Genomic DNA, 22786 nt, shown 5'->3' with positions numbered 1-22786 from the left:
GCATGGCTATTTTTAGCTGCAATTTTAGACCCTCTCCTTTTGCTTTCTAAATACAGGTCGCTCTATGTTAGCATAGCCCCTTTCCCCAGCAGGCAGGACACCCCGTTTAGGTGGTTTGTAAAGGAAATATAAAGCTTATACATTATAAATACATAAAATCGAGGTAAGACCTATTCGTGGGACAATGGCAAAGAAAGACCACCGGATGTTTGGCAAAGGAAGGCAATAATAAACAGAAATGTTCTTGTGATAGGGAAACATTGTGAGATCATTGGATTTTATAGTGACCCGTTCACGCAACATGGTTTCGCTAATGCAGAAGAGTGGGGTCGGCGATGGTGCTGGGTGTTTTGTTATGTTTATCCTTGTTTGGAACTCCCTTCCTGAAGTCATACGTTCACCCCCCAGTGGTGGGTCCTTTTCACCACTGGACTTGCTTTTGTCTGCGTTCATTACTCTTCCCATCACCCAAGTTGGGACATGGAAATTATCCATGTTTCTTCTTTATTTGTTCTTTGTTGCTCGCGAGTCAGCTCTGACGAATTGTTCCTGAGAGACAACATCATAAAATGTTACCCGTTCCTGCTCCATCGGACATGGGCATGCTGCTGGGCTCCACTGTTGCAGCCACTTTGGGTTTTGAGTGCCTTCCAACCGAGGGGACTCACCTTCTACACACTATCAGACAGCATCCTGCTGGTATCCAGAGGGTTTTCTGAATTTAGTTAATGTTTGGACGCCGCGCACCACGCCTTCCTTCCTTGCCTGTCTTCCTGTGGAAGCTCTGCTGAAGCCAGTCCACAATGAGCGTCCCTCCGCGTATTTGAAGTACCAGTGGCGTAGATTCCAACTCCACACAGGTCACCACATTTCGGCCAACTAACAGATGGGTGCTGGCTTCTTTCATGAATCCCAGCACGATCCAGCCTTCACATTTCACAGTCTCTTACCTTTGATGCTGTTGTTAGCCTCTTGTTTAGGTTCACAACCTTACTCCCGGACCCTTGAACAGCCCCTTCCTTGCCCTCCGTCACAACGGCCCTCTGTTGTATCCTGCACTCCCTGTTTCTGCTCCATTCGCCCAGTCAGAACGTTCACACTGTGTGGATAAGGACCAAGAAGGGACGCTCTGGGGGTTCTCTTCGGCTTTGCTCTTTCCTGCCTGTGGATCTTGAGTGAATTATTGTGCCCCTCCTCTGAAATAATCTCATGCAAAATTGGAGTGACAATAGAACGTACTTTATAGGTGTATTAATCTCCTAGGGCTGTGGGAAAAGTACCACAAAGTTGGTGGCTGAAAACAATAGGAAAAAATGACTCCCCCCCCCCACTTCCTCCAGTTCTAGAGACGAGAAGTCAAAATCCAAGACATAAGTAGGGTCAGGGTCTCTAGGGTCTTGAGGAAGAAATTTTCTTGTCTTTCCAGCTTCTGGGAGTTCTAAACCATCTTTGGTTTGTCACAGTGTAGCTCCCCTCTCTGCCTCCATTGTCACCAGGCCATCTTCCCTCTGTGTCTGTCTCTCCATGTCTCTTCGCCTCTTTTAATAGGTGCATCCTTCATCTTGTAGTAGGGCTGGACTCCCCTAGTCAGCCATCATGTTGATGAATTACATCTGCAAAGAGTCTGTTGCCCCCAAATGCCACACCAACAGGTACCAGGTCTGGAGCAACCCATAGCAATAGGGATTTTATGAAATTTGAATAAACTAAACAAAACAAACCCCGCCCAAACCTCATTGCTTCTGATGCATAGCAACCATATAGGACAGGGTAGATTTGCCTTTGTGTCTTTCTGAGGCTGTGAGTCTTTTCAGGAGTAGAAGTCTTCATCTGTCTTCCTAGGAGCGGCTAGTGGGTTTGAACTGTTGACCTGTGGTAATTCACTGTTCCCCCCGTGTAATTCACTGCTCCACTAGGGCTCCCAAGTTTGGGTGACATATAGAGTGCATTACAGACTGCCTGGCACATCGCATCCAGTAGGTATTGACTTTGCTATAATTACTGTGGAGTCTTGGTGGCACAGATGGATAAACACTCCCCAGCAAAACGGTAGGGTACTGCATTGAACCCACCCAACAGCTCTGTGGGAGGAAGAGCTCATGGTCTACTTCTGTAAAGGTTACCGTCAAGCAAACCCTATGGGGCAGCCGCCGTCAGTAACCCTCGGGGCTGCTGCGAGTCTGACTTGACTTGACACCTTGGTAGCACCCTCGATAAGAGCAGCAGCATTGTTGGGGTTTCAGACAGGAGCTGCCAGTCCATGGCCTGCTGTCAAAGGGGTTCAATAAACAAAACAAAGCATAAATAGGGAGGCCAAATATACCCACGGACAGAAGCCTTGCTGGGTGGTAAGAGTTTCATGGGAAAGGGCTGATGGGCTTGCTGGGAAACCCTTCTCCTATGTGGTTTTTGGCGTCATTGTGGTGGATAGGAGTATGTCCCATGTCTTAAAAGACACCTAGGGCCTTCTCTGGACTGAGCTCTTTGATTTCCGGTTCTCCTGACCTCAGCTGGTCCCCCCAGTCCAATTGGTCAACCTTTTACCTGTCTACTCCATTTCCCCACCAGCTATTCTCACTTCCTTCCTTCTCCCTGTGGGAAATGCTGGCCTCCTTTTTGACCAGCTACGGAAATCCCCCCTGTCCTTTGAAGTGGTATCAAAAAGAATACATTCCAATGGTCCAGCCTATAAAATGAAGAAAATCATGATAGTTCTCTTACTCATGGTCCCCAGTGACTCGTGATGCAGACCGAGCTGTATTCTCAGTGCTGGGTGTTTGAGGCAAGTGCAGCGTCTTTTCTCTCACACTCAGGAGGTTGTTTCTAACACACTTAAGTAACCACATCTAGCATCCCCTGAGGATTGTTGACAATAATGGGTCTGGTGTTTGGAGAGAGACAAACTGTTGAACTCACGAAAGTTAAAACAAAGGAAAGAACAAAGGAACAGCCATTCTTGCGAAAGTGTTCTGTTAAGCTGTGGACTGACATGGCTGTGAGGGCCATTCTTATGAAAGTGTTCTGTTAAGCTGTGGACTGACATGGCTGTGAGGGCCATTCTTATGAAAGTGTTCTGTTAAGCGGTGGACTGACATAGGGCTGTGAGGGCAAGAATCTGCCAGCCGTCCAGGGTGTGGGCCAGGTGCCCAGCTTACATTTGCTGCTGCTGTTAAAGTGCCAGCTATGTGGGGGTCCCTGACCCTTTCCATTTCCAGAACAAGAATAGAACCAATTGTAGCATCAGGATGCAATGCATTCCAGAAGATATTTACTCAGAAGCAGTAGTTGTCCAACATCCCACCAAGCAACCTTGAAGGACGTATTCTTTCCTGGTCATGTGGAGGACTATTTCTGACATTGGATTTGAAATTCTAAACCTTGGGACTGACCTTGAGACTGACTACTCACAGCATTGTTCATTTGGCTCCAAACCCCAGAGCATCGTTCTGAAGGGTACTAAAAATATATAGTTCAAATAATTCAATCTCTATATGGTTCAGTTCTTACTGTAATGAACCAACCTGCATGTTTCTACGGAATTGAAACTGTGCTATGTTCTTCTTATGATTTACTTAAAATAAGAAAGAATGTGTTCGAGAGCGGTTGCAGTCAGTGACATGTGCTTTCACAGTGTTGGGTCTCAGTTCACATCCGCTCAAATCGTCTACTCACTCAAGTGTTCACTGCTCTTCCTTGATTTTGTCCTTTAAGTTGCCTCTCCTGATGAGAAGCCCTTGCCCTCATTCCAATACCTAAACCCACGGCCATGGAGTTAATGCCGGCTCATTCTAAGGCCCCTGACGTTGTAGATCTTTTTGTTTCTTTTTTTACATTTTATTAGGGGCTCATACAACTCTTATCACAATCCACACATATACATACATCAATTGTATAAAGCACATCTGCACATTCCCTGCCCCAATCAGTCTCAAGGCATTTGCTCTCCACTTAAGCCCCTTGCATCAGGTCCTCTTTTTTTTTCCCCCTCCCTCCCCTTTCCTCCCTCCCTCATGTGCCCTTGGTAATTTATACATTGTTATTTTGTCATATCTTTCCCTATCCAGAGTCTCCCTTCCCCCCCTTCTCTGCCGTCCATCTCCCAGGGAAGAGGTCACATGTGGATCCTTGTTATCAGTTCCCCCTTTCCAACCCACTCACCCTCCACTCTCCCAGCATCGTCCCTCACACCCCTGGTCCTGAAGGTATCATCCACCATGGATTCCCTGTGCCTCCAGTCCTCATATGTACCACTGTACAGCCTCTGCCCTAACCAGCCCTGTAAGGTAGAATTCAGATCATGGTAGTTGGGGGGAGGAAGCATCCAGGATCTGGGGGAAAGCTGTGTTCTTCATCGGTACTACATCACACCCTGACTGACCCGTCTCCTCTCCTGAACCCCTCTGTGAGGGTATCTCCAGTGGCCGACAATCTTATCGGGAGCAGGTAGCTTTACTTTTCTCCATTGGAGCAGCCTTGAGTTGCCAACATGGTGGCTAGCAGTCAGACAGTTACCTGACAGCACAATAAACTCTCATTAATGGTCACAATCTCTTCTTAAACACATTTTGCAAAAACAAAAATAAATTCTTTAGAAAGAGTGTAGCATTAATATAGCCAACGATAGAATCAATCAATAATGAGCCAAATCAGGAGACCGCTAACTGTTGCCCCTGAATGACCTTTGCTCCACACGAGGGGGTTCTCATAGTTTATAGAGGATTTGTAGTCAGAAGACCTGGGTTCTACTCTTGGCCTAGTCACGCACAGCAACCTATGCTGAGCTTTAATTTATATCTATGATTGGGGCAAATCCTATTTCCTCCTGCAAAGGGCTATAATTAGTTTCTGCGAGATGGTATGTATAGAAATGTCCAGATGTGCTTTATTCAATTGATGTATGTATATGTATGGATTGTGATAAGAGTTATATGAGCCCCTAATAAAATGTTAAAAAAAGAGAAATGTCAAAGTAAAACAGAGCATTCTACAAGTATTAGTTTCAAAACGTTGCTTCAAAGTAATGGTGAGATACCAGTTATTTGTTTTTACTAAACCAACCAACCAGCCGATGCATTGCCATTGGGTCGATTCTGACTCACAGTGATCCTACGTAGGGTTTCGCGGGTGTAAATCTTCACAGGAGGAGAGTCACGTTTTTCTCTTGGGCAGCAGTGGGAGGATTTCAACCACTGACCTTTCATGGCCACCAAGTTGCTGACTAGTCCACAGACTCATGGTGAACCCGTGTAGGTCAGAATAAAACTGCTCTCTAGGCTGAGTCTTGGAAAGCTGATTGCTCGGTTTTTCTTCTGAGGCGGCTCTGAATAGACTCTTACCTCAACCTTTTAGTTAGCAGCCAGCCTTATTCATTGTTTACACTACTCGTGTGAGATAAAAACACAAAATTCACTGCAATCAAATCGATGCCGACTCGTAGCGATTCTACTGGTAGGGTAGAACTGCCCCTGTGAGATTTTGAGATTGTTTACGTGTTTGTTTATGGGATTAGAAAGCCTTGTTTTTCTCCGGGGAGCTGGATAGAGGCTTTGAACTGCTGACCTATGGATTGGAGCCCTAAGTGTAACCATTACACCACCAGGACTCCTAATGTTGAGCTTTTAATTTTATTTTTCTCATGTTGAGATTGAAAACCCAAATCTAAAAACCTCACTGCCCTCAAATAAATGCTGACTCACAGTGACCTGATAGGACAGGGTAGAATTGGTAGAAACCTGTGGGTTTCTGTGACTGTAACTGTTTCTGGGGGCAGAAGGCCCATCTTTCTCCCGAAGAGCAGCTGGTGCTTTTACATGGCCCACGTTGCAGTTAGCAGCCCAGTGCATATTCACTGCACCACCAGGGTTCCAATGTGAGAGAAGGAACTCTAATTAAGAAGTTTGAGGCCCTCTTTTCCCACTCTCCAACATGAATGATTCTGGGAAAGTCTTCTAACCTTGCCAAACCTATTTCTTTCTTTTTAAAGAATCATTTTATTAGGGGCTCATACAACTCTTATCACAATCCATCCATCCATCAACTGTGTAAAGCACATTTACTCTCCACTTAAGCCCCTGGCGTCAGCTCCTCATTTCCCCACTTCTTCCCCGCTCCCCCATTCCTCATGAACCCTTGATAATTTATAAGTTATTATTTTGTCATATTTTGCCCTGTCCGACATCTCCCTTCACCCACTTTTCTGTTGTTCGTTCCTCAGGGAGGAGGTCACATGTAGATCGTTGTAATCGGTTCCACCCTCCCAGCTTTGCCACTGTCACCACTGGTTCTGAAGGGATCATCTGTCCTGGATTCCCTGTGTTCCCAGTTCCTCTCTGTGCCAGTGTACATCCTCTGTTCTAGCTGGATTTGTAAGGTAGAATTGGGATCATGATAGTGGGTGGGGAGGAAGCATTTAGGAACTAGATAAGGTGACCAGATTTTAACATTGGTAAAGTGGGACACCACTGATAAAATTCATATCCTGGCGAAATAGCCACATGGCAGCTGAAAACCGTATACCCTAGCTTGTCGTGCATTCTTTCAAAAAATCGGGACTTTTTTAAAATGCTGTGGGACACGGAAAAAATTGTTAAAAATCGGGACTGTCCCATCAAAAGCGGGACGTATTATCTCCTTAAACTGGAGGAAAGCTGTATGTTTCATCGTTGCTACATCGTACCCTGACTGGCTCGTCTCCTCCCCGACACCCTTCTGTTAGGGGTTATCCAGTATGCCAAACCTATTTCTTTGTCATAAAGGTGATCAGGTTTGGGGAGGATATCCATAAAATTTCTTCCATTGAAGTTCTACGAAATAAAATTATTAGTGAATACACACGCACACACACACACACACAAACTCAGCGCCTACTTCCATGAACACAGACAGTGGTGTGAATTTGAACTTAGAGACTTTGGACGAGATGGAAGAGTAAAGAAGATGGTGGTTATAGGTGATTCCAGGGTCCCAAGGGAGTGGAGAGTAAGAGGCAGATGGAATTTCTGGGGCAGGACCCCTAGTACCCGGTGCCATTCATTTGAGTTCACGGTGGGGTGAGGGAGCTATTGAAGGACCTTGGTGATTCAGTAGTAGAATTCTTGACCTCCATCAGGGAGACCTGGCTGCAATTCTTGGCCAATGCACCTCATGGGCAATCACCACCTACCAATCATTGCAGGCTTACTACGATGCTGGCAGGATGCCGTGGAGCTTGCAGACTCGCACGGAGTAGGAAGAAAGAGCTGGAGGGTCAGTAGATAAGTAGATGTGAGCAAGCCAGTTGGGCCACCCAGAGACCTTCTGTTAAGATTACAACTAGGAAACCTTGTGGAACTGTTCTAGTCTGTGACCCATGGGCATGAAATTGCTGTGAGTCTGAATAGACTCAGTGCCAACTAGGAACAACATTTTATTGTAAACGCTTTCAATTTTTCAGTGCACATGCACACCCACCCACCCAGATATGTTCATGGCACACACTTCTTATAGCCTCTTTTTCACTTAGTGACACATCCCTCTTATGATCTTTGGAGCAAACTTTATTAATCATGGTCTTTCTCGAAGAATTTGAATAAACTGGTTCTTAACAGTGTTTTCTCTCAAGAAATGAACAAAATCAAGTTGCATCTGCCTGCACGGGCCCTGACTTAGATGAATCTGGATGTCCTTGAGAGAGAGGGAGAGGGTATAAAAGTTCCTCCTTTGACATCAGCAGTATTCTTCTCTCTGAGTGCTTTTCAGGCATAATTCGGGATTTATCTTTGATCTGAAAGGGACTTATTTTAGTCTTTCCCTGGCAGCTTTGCAGACGGGCTAGTTAGATGCCTTGGCTTGTGTGTTTGGAGCAGCTAACAGCTGCATGTGCTATTTCCACGCTCTTGAAGATCCACCCAGGCAGGATATGACCATGGGGATGTTGCCATTTTTATTTTTTGTATTTTGTGGGGAGGGGAGTTGAGTAGACCTAAAATGGGAGAGTAACACCCCGAGGTGAAAGATCGGTGAGACATTCTCCGATGGACCAGGCCTTGCCATCTGCTATCTGGATAAAGATACATTCCTTTGAGCGACTCTCCCAGTGCTTCATCGGGCCGTATGTGGGGACAGCCACAGATGACAAGCACCGCGGTGGGACAAGTGAACCAAAATAAGCAAGTTACAAACATGGCAAAATATTCCACCCTCTCCTGCCTTGCACATAGCTCCCGGGGCGGATCCAAAAGGGTCTGCCTTTTGCTGTGTTGCTAGCAGCTGCCATTAAAAATATGTTCTGATGCACGGTGACCCCACCCGTGCAGAGAACAGCTCCATAGAGTTTTCAAGATGATGAACTTTCAGAAGCATATTGGCAGGCCCATCACCCAGGACGTCTCTGGGTAGATTCCAACCGCCAACCTTTGGCTAGCAGTCATTTGCTCATCGTCAGCCGTTTCCAAGTGGACATACCAATCTGAACCTCTGTCATGCTCACTCTTGCATTGCTCCTAATGTCTTCTCCTCCCTCCACTGCTTTCCCAGCCTCCCTCTTCTTGTAGATTGACTCTCTCTTCACTCATGCTAGTAGTGTCTACCCTTGTCTGACAAGGCTTTGATGCTGTCAATAAGGTTTTCAGTGGCTTGTCCTCAGAAGTAGACAACCTCTTCCCTCTTTGTCGTCTGCTCTTCGTCTGGAAGCTCAACTCAATCTAAAGAAAACCGAAATCCTCACAACCAGACCAACATCATGGTGAAGAGAAAAGATTGAAGTTGTCCAGGTTTTCATCTTGCTTGGATCCGAAATCAGTGCTCATGGAAAGCGGCAGTCAAGAGATCAGATGGCACATTGCACAGGGTGAATCTGTTGCATAAGACCGCTTTGAAGTGCTGAAAAGCAAAGCTATTACTTTGAGGACCAAGGTGAGCCCGCCCAACCCAAGCCATGGTATTTTCAATAGCTTCAGGTGCATGTGAAAGTTGGACACTGAATAAGGAGGACCAAAGAAGAAGAAGGATCGATGCATTTGAATTACGTACTGATGAAGAATCTTGAAAGTACCGTGGACTACAGAAAGAACAAGCAAACGTGTCTTGGAAAAAATACAGTCAGAATGCTCTTTAGAGGCAAGGATGGGGAGACTTCATCTCACGTACTTTGGACAGGTTGTCAGGAGAGACCAGTCCCTGGAGAAGGACATCGTGCTTGGGAAAGTCGAGGGGCGGCCCTGGACAAGATGCATTGACACAGGGGCTGCAACAATGGGCTCAAACACAGGAACAATGGTGAGGAGGGTGCCGGTCTGGGCAGAAGTGACTCTTCGGCACCGAACAGCAACCATCTGCATGTCTTACTAAGAAAGATGCTTTAGAGCAAGTAGGTGGCAAGGTACAAGGTCCTCCCTGTTTGGTCATTTTGAAATATAGACTTGAACTCTTCTCTAGTTGTTCATGTGCGCTTCAAACTCAGTCAGAAAGTGTGTGGTCGACATAGTTTTAAGTTCGGATAAAGCATTTGTTACCTTTCCGTAGGCTTTATTTATGGATTTTTATTTATTTTTCTAAATCATTTTATTGGGGGCTCATACAACTCTTATCACAATCCATACATACATCCATTGTTTTTTTTCTTTTCTTTTTGTCCTTGTTTCCAATTTATAGATTTTCTAAAGATATTTTGTGAGGGTTAAAATAATTTTCCTCTTTGGTCCTGAGTTGTCTTAATTAGCATTTTCTACTTTGTATCTAGGTTGTAATATTCATTGCAATGGCCACACAGAACTCACAAACAATATTCATGATAAAGAGTTTGTTGAGGAAGTTCACAGGTTGCAATACAAATAAGAAATGTATAGGATGCGGTTGTTCATCAGAATATGTTACAAAATTCTTTCAAGGCTGCTAATAGTGACCAAAGGGCATGCCCCTCCATTGAAAGATTCAACCCAAGGGCATTTAGCCCAAGCTCTCTGGGATGAACCCCGTCCCCCCAAATTAAGTGCCCACAGGCACCAGAGAGTCCCATGGATTGGGTCTGGCACACCTTCATCCTCGAAGTAACACCCTTGCTCTTCAGTACTGCAGAGAGGTCTTCTGCAGCAGATTCACTCAATGCAACTTAACCTCTCTTTTGATTTCTTGACTTCTCCTTCTATGTGCATTGATTTGGGATCCAAGCAAAGACAAAATCCCTGATGACTTCAACCTTTTCTCCATTTATCATGACGTTACCTACGGGTCCTGTCGTGAGGATTTTGGTCTTCCTTAACATTGAGTTGAAATCCATCCTGAAGGCTGCCAGCCTTGATCTTCATCAGCAAGTTGCAAGGTTGTGTCATCGCATATCGCAGGCTGTGAACAAGCTGTCCTCCAGCCCTGGTGTGGCATTCTTCTTCAGAGCAGCCGGGTTCTCTGGGTGTTTCCTCAAGGCGCAGAGCAAACCAACATGGGGAGAGGCTACACCCCAACACACTCCTTTCCCGATTTTAAGCCAGGCAGCCTTCCACTTCCAATATATCCTTGCTCTCTTTTCTTATCCTTCAGTTTTTATTCTCTTTCTAGAATGCCGATTAAGGCCACGCCTGGGTGAAGTAATGGGTTACGTGTGGGGCTGGTAACTGCAAGCAAACTCTGCAGTTCATGGCCACTCGCTCCAGGGGAGCAGGGTGAGGCTTTCTGCATGGACAGTTACAGACTCAGAAGCCTGCACCGGTAGCTATGTCCTACAGGGCCGCTAATTGGCTTGAAGGCAGTGAGTTTGGACTTGTCCTAAATACATCCTTTCTGTTGTTTATCTTTGGTTTCCCACTTTATACACAGTTTCCCCCTGAGAAATTATATTTTCTAAAACGTCTAACTTAGCTTTACACGTGTTCAGCGATACTTAATTCTCAAGTGTTCATTCTTGTTCTTCCCTTATTCAGATCTGTCTGCTCGTGTCTTCGAGTATCTTCTCATCCTACGGATACCTGTGATTCAGTTTGCAGGACTTTTCTCATTCGCCTATGGGCAATTGGTCTCTTAACTCTTTCTTTAAACAAATTATGAATTACGTAGGGATTTACATTTCAGAGCATCATTTTTGTCTTCAACATTTTCAACAATGTATCAAATCTCCCTCTAGCCTTCCCTGTCCCCACTCTCCTTGATTCCTTCCCCTTCTCACTCTTGTAGAATATTCACGCTTGTCCACCCTCTAGCCTGCTGTGCTCCCTCCCCCCCTGTTAATTTTCAGTCTTTTTGAAAAAAAAAATGAAAACCTTTATGTTGATTTTTTCCTTTATCATAATGGTCTTGTGTACTTTGTGCTCTTTTGTGATTAACTGCATTCAGCTTGATGTCCTCCAAACCCATCCGTGTCATGAGTTGTTTCCCAGAACCATCATTATGAGAGAGCGAGAGCGGAAGAGAGAGAGAATATCCAGGGAAATGCTAAAGCACACAGAATGGCAGGATGACAGGATGATTGTTCTAAAGCAGAACTGTCCAGGGCAAAAATGGGGCATAAAACCAGGACAAAAAGGGGGCAAAAACCTTAACTATTATTAGGAAGTACTGCGGTGCTGTCCAGTAAACACGTGAATGTTAACTGCAAGGTCAAACAGCTCCCCAGGAGAAAGATGAGGCTCTCTGCTCCTGTAAAGATGAGCTGAGTAAGATACGGCAAAATAAAACTATTATAGGAAAAAAGTAAGTGTTCCTAGGGGACATGGTGGGGGCGGGAGGGGATAACGGATATCCAGGAGGAGATATCCAGTGCAGGAAGAAAAAATATTTTGAAACTGATTGTGGTAGCAACTGTGCAATATTGCTTTGTTGTGATTGATGCTTTAGACCAATCACCCTGTCATCCTGCTTGGTTTAGCACTCCCCTGGATATTCTTTCTGTTATATCTGTAATAGCTCCCAATAAAATGATTGTTTTGAAAAGATGAACAGAAACTCAATATACAGGATTGCTACCCTGTTTCCCTTAAAATAAGAAAGTGTCTTATATTAATTCTTGCTCCCAAAGATGCGCTAGGTCTTATTATCAGGGGATCTTATTTTTCCATGAAGAAGAATATGGTACACATTTATTGTTTTATTAAAAGAGACCTTGCATGTTCTGTCTGCTCCAGCTGTGCTGCAGCCTACCATGAGCTGCACTGTGGTGCCCGCTGCTACGGTCCAAAGTCCAGAGTTATGGTAGCTTCCGGAGGCCTTATTTTTGGAGAGGTCTTATTTTGGGGGGATGCCTTATATTTCAGCGAAAGACAACACTATAGGTAGGTCTTATTTTCGGGAATGTCTTACTTTCGGGGAAACAGGGTATGAACCCTGGTGGGGTAGTGGTTACATGTTGGGCTGCTAACTGAAGGTCAGCAGTTCAAACCCATCTGCTGCTCCTCAGAAACCCATGTGGCAGTTCTACCCCGTCCTCTAGTAGGGTCGCTGTGAGGACTTAATGACTGAGGTTTTTTGAGCTGGATTCACCTGGACAACAATGGAAGTGAGCACATTAACTTGAAAGAAGTTTGCATGTGGGAGCACTAGAGGGCGCTTTAGACTACAGTTAAGAATCCTTTGATTTGCCCAGCAAAAACAAATACAGTACCAGATTGATTTTATACAAATTGAATTGTAATAGTGAATGATTTTTGACAGACTTAAATAAATCCATATCAAGGTGTGACATTCCTAAAACATGAACAAATACATTTAAATGCTTTGAACTCTCTCCCTCTCTGTGTGTATTTTCTGGATGCTGGAACTATTTTTAATTTACTTTAGTATGCTCGGTTTTTTTGTTGTTGTTGTTTTGGTTTTTAATCTTCAAGGATGCCTTAAAGTGTATAAAGGTTGGGTTGCAAACTGTCCTCACAAATTGAGGTTCGCAGCAATTAAGAAAACGTAATATCCTTCTTCAGAGATGAACTTAGTGAATGTTTTTAAGTGCTTGTGGCAGTCATGGTTCTTCTAGGTATGAGTAGTAGATTACGGTGAATACGCTGGTCTTCAGGGAAGCAGCACGTCAAAGCAGGAGAAGACGGCGTTTGACGAGACAGCTGGCCTGCAGCCCATGGCTCTGCCCCCTCCTCTGTGACCCTGGGCAGGTCACAGTCTCTCTGGGCCTATTCTATTGGAAGATGATGGGGTTGGCCTAAAGAATCTCTGAATGGTGCAAATGGTGAGTGCATGTGGTTGCTCGGCGACAGGTTGATTGATGGGTAGGGTTTACTAAGAGGCGCCTTGAAAACAAGATTTGGCTCTTTCTGGAAACATCAGCTACTGAAAACCCAGCTGAGGGCTGTTCTGCTCTGACACACACAGGGTCCCCAGAAGTCGAAACCCACTAGAAAACAACTAGTTTCAATCTTATACAGCCTAAAGCTTGTCATCCTGAGCCTTACTGAACCTTTGATTAGTGTTAAATCTACACTGCTTACGAGTGTCATATCTAGATATGACCTTCAACTCAAAGCAGGACATTTGCACTTTTGTGAGAACTTACTTTAGGAGATGTGGGGAGGGCAATAGCTCCAGATTTGGGGGCCCTGACCAAGTTCTTCGTAGTTGCTCACCTTACGTTAGAAGCGGCTCTTGGTTGCCTGTTGGAAAATACACATACAGCCCCGCTGTGCAGTCTCAAACTGCCCTGGAAGCCTGTTGGATGGTCACATGTTGATGCTTCATTGGCTCTTCTGCTAGCATTCAGACCAGATCGAAAAGCAGAAGGCTCAAAAACCATTTATGGTTTTAAATTAAGCCTAGCCAGTCTGTCTCCAGTGGTATTTAAATACCCCAGGGAAACATTTGCCGCATACAAACCCTGTGAGCCACCGTATGGTCGAGGCCAGACTGTTGGGTCGTGTGCTGTTGGACTGAATACGGGTTACGCAGTTTTCTAGCTCCCTCAGGAGGCTCTAGAACTCTAGCATCTGTTTTTTTCACTCCTTTTATTTATTTTCAAAACCATTTTATTAGGAGCTAATCCAGATATCCTATCATTCCATAGTTTAATCACATCAGGCAGTATTGTACAATTGCTACCAAAATCAGTTTCAAAACATTCTCTTTTTTCTTGAACTCCTTGCTATCAGCTCCCCTTTACCCCTCCCCCTTCTGACCTACTGTCCCCCCATCACCCCAGGAACTGTTGTTCTACTCACTGTCTCTATAGGTTCTTCAATCCTGGATCTCATAGACCAAAAAGCAGCAAAACATACAACCAAAATTCAAGAGGGCTATCCCCAATGAGATACAATCCAGTATGAAAAAACCCAAACCAAAAACCCAAACAAACCAACAAATAAAAATACGTACGAAATGTTGAAAACCAGATCAGGCCTAACATACATCAGACGGGGAATCAGCCGACAAAGTTGCAACTGTTCAGGTCAGATTTATCATTTTGATCTTCTGCATGCATCTTTCCAGTGCACTCTGTTTGCTAACTGGTTTCCTCCCGCCCCTCTGTCACGGATAGAGGGAGACCACTGGAGGCTTCTCTCCTGTGTCCATCTCACAAATGTATCTTGGGCTCCCACTGCGATCCAAAGCTCTAGCATTCTTGACTGAGATTTCTACTTCTAAAACAAACACAATATTGAAGGTTGTGCTCTTTACATAGAAAAAAATCGTGTTAGTAACAGTTACTCAGTTACTGCGTTTGAAAGGAAAATAATTTGGTTGCTGGGCATGTCCAACTCCTGGCACATGCGGACACGAACGAGTGATTCTCAGCCTGTTTCCAAATGTGTAAGTCTGCACACCTCTGAGCTTGTCTGTTCCCGTTGGCATCCGGGTGGATGTGCGCGTGTGTCTTTGCAGTTGCCGATGTGTCTGTGCGTGCTCCTGTTTTAGGTGCACACTCAACTAGAACGAGCAACTCCCATTCTACATCTAGAGCCCAAGTGATGTAGTGGTCAGTCATTGGGCTGCTAGCCACAAGTTTAGCGGTTCAAACCATCAGTTGCTCCCTGGGGGAAAGATGAGACTTTTTACGCCCGTAAAGAGTTGTAGCCTTAGAAACCCACAGGGGCAGCTCTACCCTGTGCTATTGGGTCGCTATGGGTCGGCCTCGACTCCATGGCCATGAGTGTGGTTTTGGGTTTGGTTCCCCAACTTGGATGTTTTGCCTCCCTTCACAGTCCTCCCTCTGTGATGGTGAAATCAGAATTAAGGAGCTTAAGAAGAGTGCCCCCATCTCTCTCTGTTTAATAAAACTGTGGCAAATATGCATGCCGGGTATAAAATGGACTCTGGTGGCACTGGGAGTCAGGCAGCAGGCTGCTAACTGCAAGGTTGACGGTTCAACTCCTCAGCCACTCCATAGGAGGAAGATGAGAAAGGCTGTCTGCTTCGGTGAAGAGCTGGGAAACCCTCTGTGACAGGTGATGGGTTTGGTTTTGACTTTACATATGTAACTGAATGTTTGACATTTTAACATTCTTCACAGTCCAGTTGAGTGACATTACTTAATGTTAGTCAGTGCTCAACCATTACCCTGGGGCATTCCCCAATTTCCCCATCACCCATAACAGAAGCGAACTGCCCCCTGAGCACTGGGTCCTCTCTGCTCTCCCTCCCTTCCCCTGCGCCTGGTAGTCCTGGAGGCCTTTTGTTCTCTATCTCCCTGGCTTCCCATCCTTTCTTATTAGTGGGGCATGCCATATTTGTCTTTTTCTGACTGATCTCTTCTCACCCAGCATAATGTTTTCAAGGTTCATGCATGCCTAGCACGTATCAGGCCTTAATTTCGTTTCATGATTGAGAAGCACTCTGTTGAAAGGAGACCATTTGGCACAGCAGCTAAGGTGTCCTACTGCCAACCTAAGGCTGCCAGCTCAAACCCACCCGGCGAACGCATGGTAGGAAGAAAGACCGGGCAATCTGCTTCAGTGCATCACAACCAGGCAACCCCTATGGGGGCACTTTGACTCTGTCATGTGGGGAGAAGACAGCCCGGGGGCTACATCTGACCTCTTCTGACTACGCAATGAAGGAGACCAGCCCCAGGCTGACTGCTGCAAGGACGAGGTCAGACAGGCCTCCACCATCCTTCCTTCTTGACCCTATTCTGACACCAGCTGTTCTTCCCACAGTGTTCTATCCGGTGAGGCTCACAGGCTTCAAAGGCTACACAGAACTCGCACAACACTCAGGATGGCGGGGTTTATTAGGGAAGGGAACAGGTGACCACAGTAAACAGGATCAGGAAACAGTAAGGATGCAGTCACTGGGCCGCAGCAACACTGCCTATCCAGCGGTCCAGTCTCTCTCCCTGGGCCATGGGCTCGCTCTGCCTCTAACTTCATGGTCAGGAAGCCCGCACCCTGCTCTGCCGCACAGTCTCATGGTTTCTACACTGATCCTCTGTCCCGTCTCCTGGTCTTCTTGCCTCAGCCTCTGGTCGGGGCCTCTGCTGCCTCCTTCCCTTCAGGCCAGGATCTTGAACCGACTCCACTGGTGACGCTTCTTCCTTGACGGTGCCAGGAATTCTCTGTTCCTGCTTCCCAGATGGCTCCTTCTCATATCCTGGGGAGTGGTAAAATGGACCTTATTTGCATGGCCCCACCCAGTCATTTGGTGGGCGAAATGAACAGAAGAGCCATTTTAAGAAGTGTCACCTCACACATGGGCTTGCTGTCAGTCGGAAGTGACTCAGTGGCACCTAACCACAGCCACAACACCTATCCTATTGTGTGTGAGTGCCATATTTTGGTTTCCCACTTACCCGAGGACGGGATCTAGGCTGCTTCCACCTTTAGGTTACCGCGGACAATGCTGCACAGCAGCGGCTTCCTGAGCTTGTCAACGTCTTTGTGATTCATAATCTTGGAACTGAGTCTTGGGGGCAGCTGGAAAGGACAGAGGAGCAGGGAGAGGGCACAGAGGCTGAGCCAACACAGCAGGCTTAAGGCAGATGACCCCAGGACCCCTCTAGGAAATACAATGGGAGTGGGTCTGAACCCAGGCAAGTAGAAGTCTAAGAAGGTTCGTGGTAGAAAGATTCAACTGCGCTCATCCACCTTGTCTGGAGGCCTCCTGGCTGTCAGATGCAGCGATTAATCTCTGAAATGAGAATCAGAAATGAACGGGGAAGTGTCTTCCCTCAGGCAATGGAAGTCCTAGCGGGTGCAATGCCGTTGTTGGGCGCTTTCGAGTGGATCTTCCGAGTAGAACTGCCCCAGAGGGTTCTCCAGCCTCTACCCTTTCCAGGAGAGCACAAGGCCTTTTCTCACCCCTCGGCCCCCATGAGCTGCTGGGTTCACGTTTCCATGAGCAGATGAGCGCTTCACCATGGAGCCACCAGAACTCCCAGCATGCCCATGCAATGGGAGTCAGGACATGGGCAGAATGATGGAGAAACAACCTGTGATAAAAGCACAAATGCCAAGAGAAGAGCCAGGAGAAACCACAGGGGTTCACACTGCGGCAGTGGAAGGCCCTGCTGAGGCAGTAAGGAAGGCCCCAATCCCTTCAAGGGAAGAGAAGCGACAGCCGGTGCACCAGTCTGGAGCAGGTGTGGTGGAGGGCAGCAGCGGAAGCCCATCCTTGGTGCAGTGGGGCACAGGGGCGGCAAACAGCCACGGAGGAGGGCTGAGCTGACCTCCTCTGGCTGCCCTGTTGCCACAGGGCAAGGAGGAGTCAGACGTGTCTCCACACTTCATCCTTCTTTGACCTGTTGTGACACCACTGTTCTTGCCACTCAGCGTCTGTGCTCGGTTCATGGATTCATCGCCATGGCTACCCAGAACTCACGGGCAGTACTCGCCATGACGGGTTTATTGGGGAGTTCGTAAGGGATCACTAACCAGGGTCAGCAAGCAGTATAGTTAGTGGTCTCCTCGGCTATAGCTCTCTCTCTGGTCCTCAGTCTTTCAGCTACATGGTCCGTGGCCTTTGCCTCCATAGGTTCCGAAGGCATCCCATAGTCTCAGGCCAGATGATAAGGTGCCCCATAGTCTTGGCACCGCTCCCCTCGTTAGGTTTCTGGGGTGTACCTCAGTGGTGGTGGAAGCATCTCCGCACTGGCATGGGTCTCCACATGGCTCCCCCAGCTCCAGGGCTCTGGCTCCATCAATATAGCTCCATGTGGCTTGTCAACAGGAATGTCTCACAGGGAGCCAGTGTTTCTGGCCTCCAGGGAGCTATTTATTTCCGTTGTGCTTCCAAATTAGGTCATCAAGCTGCGACCTGAATGACAGGCTAGATTCCACCCCTTCGCAAGTTGACAGGGAATTATGTAACGACCACAGTGACTGAAGATGGCCACTTCAGGGGAGTGGAAAAAGCCATGTGAAAAGAATACTGGAGCAGGAGTGTGAAATTGAGTGAAAGCAAGAGCAGGAACTCCCCAGAGTGGGAGCGGGCTCCAAGCAGGGATGCAGGCATGTGTGTGCCCACCCAAGGGAGGAATCTCACACCCACCTGCAAAAGAGCACTGGAACAAGACAGTGGCTTGACCTCAGTCTGCTGTTTATCCCCTCCTATCCCCACTAGGGGGAGGAGACATGGTTGAGGGTATTGACCGATCTTATTGGCTGCATTTAGGTGCACCTGTATGATGTCATGTAGCTGGTGCCTTGGAGGTCCCCCTGGGCCTTAGGTGACTTGGGTCTGAGTATACCCTGGTTGGATTTTTCCCATAGGTGTCTAATTAGTGTGCCTGATTTCTCGCCAAAACCCTTTATTGAGGCGTGGCCAGCTAATTTCATTTAGCATAGGCATTTGGTGACGACAACCCCCTTTCTCCTAAGCTTGCTGCCTTTCACTCTGCGTCTCCATGCTGCCGTCTCTGATGCTTTTGGTCTCTGTGGCCTCCGCCTCTTCAGACAGAATCTTGGAGGTGCTCCTTCAAGGTCCTCAAAGTTACCTCGCTCTCTGCAGCTGCTTCAAAGATGGCCTATCTTTACAACCAGGTGGTGGTGATGAGAATGGACCAATCCCCCAGTTTGCGTAGTTCCACCCAAACACTTGGTAGCAATTACAGAAGCTCTGGTAACAGAGCTACTTTCAGAAAGTTCACTCCACCTTCGACAGGAGGGGAAGTGTGTTGGGATGGTAGAGGGCCTGGAGGAGATGAAGCTGTAGGTTCTTTGGACCCTTCGTGATGTTTTTGATTCATTGGCTTGTTGGCGCTCAAGGCGGTGTTTTCTAAACTCATCTTCATCCTTCTGTAGAGAATTTTCATTTATTTATTAAAGAATGCAACGATTTCCTTTGCCATTTAGCTCCAAATTAATTATATTACTCTTCAATACATTTGCAAAAAACAAAAAAGACTTTTAGGGAAGAGAAAAATCAAATGAATAATATCCAATACTAGTATGTAGATGAATCTTATGATACAGAGATAGAATGCATATGAGGAGGCATTGGCGGTTCCGGGGTAGAATTCTTGTCCTCTGTGTGGGAGACCAGGAGCCCTGTTGGTGTAGTGCTTATGTATTGGTCTGCTACCTGCAGGATCAGTAGTTCAAAACTACTAACTGCTCCTCGGAAGAAAAATAAGGTGTTCTTTTCCTGAAAAGGGTTATCATCGGGTGGGGAGGGAGGGGGGCAATGAGGAGCTGATATCAAGGGCTCAAGTAGAAAGAAAATGTTTTGAAAATGATGGCAACAAATGTACAAATGTGCTTGACACATGGATGGATGGATGGATGGATGGATTGTGATGAGTTGTATGAACCCCCAATAAAGTGATTTAAATAAAAAAAGGAGTTATAATCTGGGGAACTCACACGGGCAGTTCTACACTGTCCTACAGGGTCACCACGAGTCAGCATCGACTCGAGGGCAGTGGGTTTGGTTTTGCTTTTATGCGGGAGACTGGGGTTTGATTCTCGGTCCATGCACTGTGTCAGTGTGTGCGGCCTGTGTATTACTGCGGTGCTGTACAGATTTTAGTGACGTGTCTCTTATCGTCCAACCTATGGGTCCTTGTCCTACTTTTTCGGGCCATTGAAATAAAGCGCATACTGGGTGCAAGAGAAACAGAAAGGACTTTTACCTTCTGCATAGGCAGGGATCATTGTGAGGGCTCATGACCAAAATAACACATGCTTCCTGAATTGAGGACACCCAAGTCTCTTCTCCTCCCAGACTTCCCGGATTCTGACTCTGCCCCACCCCTCCCCCCTCGCCTACCTGCTTCTGTGCGTACACAGCAGAATGGCTACTGAATGGTGCCCTTTAGAAGGACCTCGTGCTTGAGAAATAGGCTTGGGAAGAACATGGGTCAGTTAATGTACCCCTCGGGACTGACGGGCTAGTTGGGAAACACTGACAGATGGGCTGCTCATGGCCTCGGGCCTCGCTCAGAGAGGAAGGAGCCTGCGGCCCTTCTTTGCAGAAGGTCTTGGGATGGAATGCTGATGGCCAGTGTATGCGAGATGAACGGCTGAGATCACAGAAGGGGGATCAGAGAGGTCCAAACAGGCGCTCACAGCCAAGGGCATGTTGGGTTAAGAGTTTCTCTTCCAGATGAAGAGGGAATAAAGGCCTGGAGAGCTGCTTCTGACAGGCAGCCAATGAAGGTCCTGGGGATTACCAAGGTCTGTTCTGGAACTCACCGTGGGCTGGGGCAGGAATGGAGAGCATGTTAAGTTCTGTTGGATATGGGGTTGCCATGACTTGGGACTGTCTCTAAGGCAGCCTAAGGGCAGTGCCCGATGGGAAAGTGGGTGTTTTTGCCCAGTGGCTACTCCAGTTATGCAGGAAACTCTGATGGCACAGTGGTTAAAATGCTGAGGCGCCACCCAACAGGACAGTAGTGGAACCCGCCAGCTGCTCTGTGGTAGAGGGATGTGGCAGCCGCACTAGGAGAGAGTTCTACCCTGTCTTAGAGGGTCTCTGAGTGGGAATAGGAGTCCTGCCGGCGTAGTGGTTACCCGTTGACCGGGTGACAGCAAGGTCATCAGTGTCAAACCACCAGGCCCATTCGCTTTTTGGATGAATTGTTTCCTGGAGTCCACAGAAGCAAAACAACAATTCTACTCCCGTAAAGAGCCACAGTCTCAGAAACCTGGCGTAGCTGTTCTACCCTGTCCTGTAAGGTCTCTATGACTTGGAATGCACTTGACCACAGTGCATTAGGTTAGGTCATGAGTTGGAATTTCCTGAATGGCATGAGTTCTTGTGTGAGGTTTATTTCAATTTTTCGAATACCACTTCAACCTCCAAAGGTCTGATGGAGTCCACTATTTTAGGGTACAAAAGGAACCCCAAATCTCAAATATCATTTAAGCAGACCATTAAGTCTTCAACAGGACAAAGCCAAATATCTGGGGGAAGGAGACCAATTGCATGAGGTAGTAATGGCGTCCAGGGTTGACAGAGAACCAATGACTTAAAGAGGACATGGACATAGTTCAAAGGAAACTGCCACAGAAACATGACGGGTGGCAGATCAATACATCACAGTTGCAGGCAGGAGTGTAGAAACAAGATTGGGGCCATGATGCGAACACTGGACTGCGTTAGACAGAAGAGATTGCAAGATTGGTCCAGGGCCTTCCAGCCAAGGCAGTTAGAGTATATCTTGTGATCATTCAACCCCAGTGCCCCAATCTCCACCATGGTCACACCCAGGAAAGTCCCTGAGAGAGACTGTCCCTCCCTGGTCTATCTCAGTCCCGGCCACGGAGTTGATTTCAACTCATAGCAACCCGGTAGGACCTGGTAGAACTGACCCCGTGGCTTCCTGAGACTAACTCTTTACAGAAGTAGAAATCTCTTTTTTCTGATGAGCACCTGGTGGTTTCAAACTACTGACTGACCTTGCCTTTAGCAACCCAATGTGTGTGTGTGTGTATATGTGTGTGTATGTGTGTGTGTATGTGTGTGTGTATATGTGTGTGTGTGTGTGTGTGTGTGACATTAGTTACAATCTCCTCAATGTAACAGTGCTCTTCCCACTTAATGTCTGGGTTCCCTGTTTCCATTTTTCCTTTTCTCCTGCCACTTCCTGGTTTCTCGCTTTGTGTTTTGGGGAATGCTACTTTCCAGGCCCCATTCTGTTGATTGTTCTGAGGCGTACAGCCCTTGTTCACTTTGCAGGTTGGCTGAGTGGTGAGACCCAGTTTCAGGGCTGATGGGTTTCTGAAGGCCACAGTAGCAGCAGTTCCACCAGTCTGATCCTTGTTCTGATTTTGAATTTTATTCTACACTTCTCTTCCCCTCTCTCCAGGAGCTTCTCTTGTGAAGAGGATCAGAGTGGTCGATTGGGGTCAACAGGTACCATCTTGCTCTTCTGGTTTCAGGTAGGCAGAGACTGTGGCTTGCAAGGGCCATTAGCCTTTGTGTGAATTGTTTCCTTGAATCTTTGATTTTCTTTAATAGTTTTAGTAGCACTTCTTCCACATGACGTAGAATTCACTAATTACATCATAGCAAGAAGAGCTATACAATTATCCCCACATTCTATTCTAGAGCATATTCTTCCTCGTGCTCTTTGTTTATGTAATTGTGTCTTTCTAAGTGTGTCAAAAATAGACACAACAAAACCTGCAATTCAACAACTTCTACATGTATGACCCAGTGCCATTGATTCTACTCATGTTGTACAACCATTATCGATGTCCTTTCACAAATTATTCCACCACCATGAACATATACTCAATGCTTCATAAACAACTCTTTCTCCTTCGTCCATGGTAACCATTGGTCGCGTTTGATTTGTTTGTTTCTTTTTTAAGTAGTTTCTCTGATATAATAGTCACATATCATACACCTCCATGGTTAAATTGCGTTTAAAAAGAGTTATACCTACATCATCAGTCTGTTGCAGTGTTCCCTCCCCACATTCTGCGTTCATTGTTTGCTCCCCAAA

This window comes from Tenrec ecaudatus, chromosome 1, assembly GCF_050624435.1.
Source record: "Tenrec ecaudatus isolate mTenEca1 chromosome 1, mTenEca1.hap1, whole genome shotgun sequence".
NCBI lineage: Eukaryota > Metazoa > Chordata > Mammalia > Afrosoricida > Tenrecidae > Tenrec > Tenrec ecaudatus.
Note: the sequence above shows the minus strand (reverse complement) of the source record.